Source organism: Lates calcarifer, linkage group LG10 (genome assembly GCF_001640805.2).
Source record: "Lates calcarifer isolate ASB-BC8 linkage group LG10, TLL_Latcal_v3, whole genome shotgun sequence".
Lineage (NCBI taxonomy): Eukaryota > Metazoa > Chordata > Actinopteri > Centropomidae > Lates > Lates calcarifer.
The window spans coordinates 14,235,656-14,241,761 of NC_066842.1; positions in this window are offsets into that span (position 1 = coordinate 14,235,656).

The following is a 6,106-nucleotide window of genomic DNA, read 5'->3' on the forward strand; positions in this document are numbered from 1 at the left end:
TTGCCAGTATCATCACATTCAGTCCCTTGGGCTCTACAACAGGAGCGGGATATTAATTTGCGCCTTGAGGGCAGGAATCACTAAGGCTTTTGGCTGTAATTTGTGAGCGGTCAGCTGATAAGGAGCTGGGGACCGCACTCGGGTCATGCCTGTGCTCTGGTGGGTCACTCTGCCTTTTTTTGAACCTGCTGTTGAGACCTCAGTTCAATGAGGAAGGAACTGTGGGTGTTACACGTGATTAATGTGAACTTAAAGTTTAAGTAAACATTTTGAAATCTCCTTCCTGTTTCCATAGAAAGTGGGGAACATTCTTGAAAGACCACTGTTTTGTAACTCATTCTGATACAGCACAATGATGGATATGTCGGGGGAGGGGTGACTCTTTACATTTCACAGCCTTATTACCCAGGGAGGTGTCCACTGCAAGCATGTGTTGTGCTGTTGGCCAATGAGTGTCTGCTACAGTTTTATAGGGAGGCTGTTACAAGGTAGTTAAAGGGTGCCTTTACTTATGAATAACAGTTACAGTTGGCTCAATGTTTTACTCGGTCAAGGAATTTGAAATTATTATTGCAAGCCTGCATGTTTAATACTTTCACGGCATATCTCTTAACTTCAGCCGTATTAAACTGACAATCTGGCCTAAAACGATCAACCCAACAGATGTTCAGACATCTGCTGGTGAGATGTCTCCCTTTGGATGAAGTAATCAGCAGTGTAAATTCCGGGATTCCTATTAAAACCCGCCCCTCCTCCCTCTCATTCTTCTGCAGTTTCCACCGCCGATCAGCATTATTGATCACAGCCTGAGGACAAGGCTTACACACTGTGTCATCCTCCTCTCTGAATAAGGAGTGAAATCTTGTGCATGGTAGCCAAGACTAAATAGAAACAATGCTCTCAGTGCACACACACAAACACACACAGGCACACGCTTGTGTGTTTAGAGAGATCAGGAAACACAGATCATGTTGTACAGGAGCTCAGGACACATTTCACTGACACCCTATCTACAGTCACTGAGCACTCTGACCGCAAGGTTGGCGTGTATGTGTTTACATGTGTGTTTGTTGGTTTTTACAACTCATTGATAAAAAATACAGTGTGAGGAGGAATGAATGACTTAAATCCAGCTAGAGCGACATGAGCTTAAATCCCATACAGAATGGATGAATAACTTTATTTAGCTTCTATAGCCCCCTTGTGGTTGTATTGTGTATTACATGATATTGACAATACTGCAGAACGTATAAAATATCCGACAGTCATATGAAATGAAAAATACGAGTCAACTTCAAAATGACTACATCAGTTGGGAACAGAACTTACTGACCACAGCCTTCTTACCTTGGGTTGTCTGATGATAATGGAGGGTCTGGGGATTTGAGGATATTTCAGCTCCAGCTCTGGACTACACTCCAGCTCCAGCTCATCATCCTCTGAGCTCGGTGAGAGGCTATGGCAGGGTGGTGGTGACTCAAAGCACGGGCCATTATCCTGGTCCTGCGGGTGGCAGTTAGAATTTGAGTTGGTACCGTTCACTTTTCTGGTCCTGGTGGAGTGGCTGGAGATACAGCTGACAGTCCTCTGAGTCTGCTGGTGCTGCTGATCCTGAGGGCTGTCTGATTGGACCTGTGGCTGGGAGATAACTGGATCTGCGGAAGTCCATTACTGTTTCTGCTTCGCGTGGAGTTGTTTGGTTCTTGAGGAGGGGCTGAATCAGTGTTAACATCAGATGGATTTCCAAAACAGTGGCCCAGAGAGGAGCAAGGTAGTCCGTGCATGCTGGTGGATTTATAAATTACAAACAGAGACAATAAAACAAATCCCAGTTGCACTGACATTAGGTGGATCTGGGGTTTCCAAGTCTGTGGGGCAACATTCAGGAGTTAATCTGGACTGGCTTCATCAAACAGTAGAGTCTGAGGAATTCCTAGTGAGGAACATTTATCATCACCTTTAAGTAGTATGAAGGCAAATACTCTACAAGTGTGTGTACTTCATAAGAATGAGCCAACCCTTTACACTCTTGTGAAGCGATGTACAAAATAAAAACATCTCTGTCAATCATTTTGATCCATGCAAACCCATATAATTAATAGAAGTCCTTCATTTCACTGTTTCTTCTTGCAGCATTAATTGTCCATTTGTCCAGTAGCAGCTGCTCAAGTCAGGTCATCAGTGTATCTAAGGCTTAACCTTAAAAGTCCAGACTGTGTCGGCCATCTCTTGGTCAGTAGGTCGATGTGTCATCACATCATTCTCTCTTTCTCTGAAAATAGATTCCCAGCCAAGCTATCTCTAAGTGTCCTGTCCTTAGTCATTCTTTTCCCGGTTGCAAACAGGCGAAGCTCACACATTTCTCAGCCCTTCATGGTCCCTTGTCTGCCTCCCTACATGTGCATGAGCGTCCTAGGGTTTTTTTTTTGTGTGTGTGTGTGTTGCAGTGTGTCAGTGCTTGGTGTCTTGTTACCCGACCAGGTAGTCCCTGGTCTGTTGTGAGTTTGGAGGCTGGGGTTGGGCCTTGCTGTTGCATCAGGACTCTGGTTACCATCTGATCCAGGGTCAGTTACTAATACACTGGCCCCACACTTCACCACTATTAATTAATGAACTCATCTGATCACAGAGCAGCAGCCTAGAGTGTAAAAGGTTATTGGGGTGTTACAGATGGTTGAATATGAGAGTTCAAGTTACAGGCAAACACCGTAAGTGATAGGCCTCAGATGAGAAAGAGAAAGGATGAGAGGAGAGAGGGAGAGGGAGAGAGAGAGAGAGAGAGAGAGAGAGAGAGAGAGAGAGACTTGGTGTTCCTCCACACAGAATGAGTGAGACAGGAGAAACCCAGCTGCCCTTGGGTGACGCCTACTTAAATATTCATACAATCACATAAAGCAGACTTGCATCTATATTTCATCCAGCCTGGTCTGCTCATGAATATGTATTTTTCATAAGACAACAACAAGCGTAGCATTATGACAAAAATGCAGAGCATCTTATTGACTCTCAGGTTATGTGTGCAGGTTTGGATTACAGGCAAAAATGTTTGAAAACAGTTTCATGTATATGCCAATAAAATCCATAGTCTATGTGGAAGCAGGTGTCATATGGAAAATACTAATCTCCATTTCTTATCCTATTTATTATCTAAGCTTCATCAGGGGATAAATAGCCTACCATTAAACTCACCCAGGATGGTAAAATATATGGTACAGCAGTATGTCTTGGCCATAAAGTATATGGGAGGGTTGCACTCATGAACGCCCTGCATTTAACCAAATAGAAGGTCTTTCTGAATCTATGCGTACAGGAAAATTAAATACCACGTATGCCTGTACTGTACACTGAACACTTTTGGTCCAACTGATCAGGACATCAGGACAATCAAAAAACAAAACAAAACAAAACCCTCCCCCAAGCAGAATTTACTTCCAAGCCTCTGATGATAAAACCAGTGTCTGAAAGGGCAGATTCTGTCAGGTCAGTTAAAATTGAATCCAGTCATTTTTTAAAAGCAGGAATCCTGCCTGTTGGCGTATCAACAAGGGGAAGTAACGTGGGCAGCATCCCCTGCCCTGGCAGAATCAGCACCTTGGACAGCGGTTATGATGCACTTTAATGCAGAATGTCATAAATTATCCACATGGCCTCTATAATAGAGCAGGTAGATGACATAGATGCAGTATGATCCTCTCTTGAACCACAGCTGATTGTATTAATTCAGATCATTATTTTTTTTTTACCCTCATTGATTTAAATGGGATAGACAAACATTTTAGAAACAGTATAACAGTATAATAAAATTTAACAGCAACAGAGATTACAACCTTCAAAATGACTGTAAAGTTGAATCATCATCTCTCTAGGACTGTTTCAACAATATGTAACATTATAACCTTCATGAAGGTAGGGTTTATACCATGGTTGCAGAAAATGGGTCCATCTCTCACATCTAGACATAGAATTTCCAAATCCAGGTTTTGAACTTGTGGATCGGTTTTATATCTCTAACATTTACATCCTAATGGGAGATCTGAAATTTAACTTTGGACATTCAAAAGTAGATTTATAAGTGACACATACAGAGTCAGATGTGTTGGTAGGTTCACTGTTCTCAAACCTAAATTTAATTCAGTCTGAACACAGAGTCTGTCACAGTATTTGACAGTAACTCTTCCCCATGTATATAGTGGGCTGTTGTTTTATTTTTTTGGTGAAAAATGGCCAAATGGGATTAACTTATGTTTAACTAACGTGATTTTTGAACACTGTAACAATAATAAAAACAATATTGAACAATAATAAAAACAATATTGATTGATTAATTGTTGCAGTATAGATTTTGTTTTGACAGCAATTTGGCTCTGCCAAGGTCTGATAGTTGCAGGATTAATATCTGTATGCATTAAGAAATGCAGTTAATTGGTACACTGGCAGACCTACATGCAGGGTGTCTGCAGGCTCTTGTCTATTAATAAAACATAGACTATTCTTATAAACATTTATTTAATGAAGACTAAACACTGCTTAGATAATAGACTTTAATACATAATCTCTGTTCTCCAGAGAGGTTTTTCAAGAAACCCTCATTTAAACAAATTCACAATTTCTCAAAATCTGATATGAACTCACAGCTCTCTATCTTTCAGTCTATCTCTCCCACAAATTCTCTCATTTAAGCTGCTTTGTGTGGCGAGTGTTGAAAACCCTGACAAATTGAACTAAGGCGTGTCTATGGAACACACCTGAGCTCTTTTGTCTCAAGATGTAAACAGAGGTACAGTTTGCACTCACCATTTAAAGAGACTCTGTAGTTGTAACAAATGTTCTTACCAAGATGCATGTGATAACTTTCTATAATGACTACTTTGTCTTTACTATGTTAAATTCTGTTACACACTTTAAAAATGACAACTTCATAGTCAGAGAGCAGTTAATGGTCATACTCTAGAGGAACTGTGTATCCTGCAAAAACAGTAATGCTTTAAAGACACATGAACAGGATTTAATGACACAACTTTCCTTTAAAAAACAGAACAAATGTGCCTCACCATCAAGACTGTAAAAGCATTATTCCATTACATCAAACAGAGTGTTGGATGTTGGAGTACACCTTTTTGAAATGTATAAATGTAACTGATGACACCTTTCCCCACTCTGGGTGAGAATTATATTCAGTTTCACTGAACGGAAACAACACACTGGTACAGTAAACTTGGTGAGAGATTGAAATAACTGCTTGTGGAGAGTTTTGATAGAAGAGGCAATACAGTAATATCAATATTATTTTGACTATAAACATGTATGTGTGCCAAATATCGAAACATTCAGAGCCTAAATGTTCTTGAGATTCACAGTTGGACACTATTTTTGGATAACACTGTTCCCCCGTCACTTTGTTTCACTCCTAAACAGGAATATGATGCTCACTGGCACCAACTATTTACATCCTACCATGAAGCACGCAGTTGACCTCCATTAAGGTACAGTTTGCCCTACTCCATAACAGTGCTGGTCCTGGACTTCGCAGCTGATTAAACTACACTCACTCTGCTAGACCTTCATGGTTGCCAGTGGGTCATTCGTGTCTGTCAACATTGTTCCATTTAGGCACAAAAACCCAAATCGGATTCTTTTTAATGACAGGGAGATAAATATCACATAATGCAGTCTGTATGACCCTGCGGTAATGATGAACTGTTGCAGCGCTCGGCCTCCCTCTGGTGGTCGTTGGTTGTACTACAGCGGTTGGGATTTAAGAACAATACTGCATCTACACGGAGCTGTGTTCAAGACACGGACAAAACGCAGCTACATCCATTATCACACAGCGACATTAGCCAAACAGATCCGCAACAGTGACATCGATAGAGACTGTTAGCGCTGAATTTAATAACCTTAATACGCGTCGCTTACAAATCATATTTCGCATTATTTCGTAATTATTTTGGCACTATAGCCATAGCAGAACAAAATATTTTTTTTCCTGAGCAACGTCATAGAGGCGTCAAAACCAGTGGGTAAAGGCACAAACACAGCTGCGTCAAGTCAGCAGGTACAGCCAGAAAAATTACCAGACGTATTCATATTCTGCCTTCAAAATAAA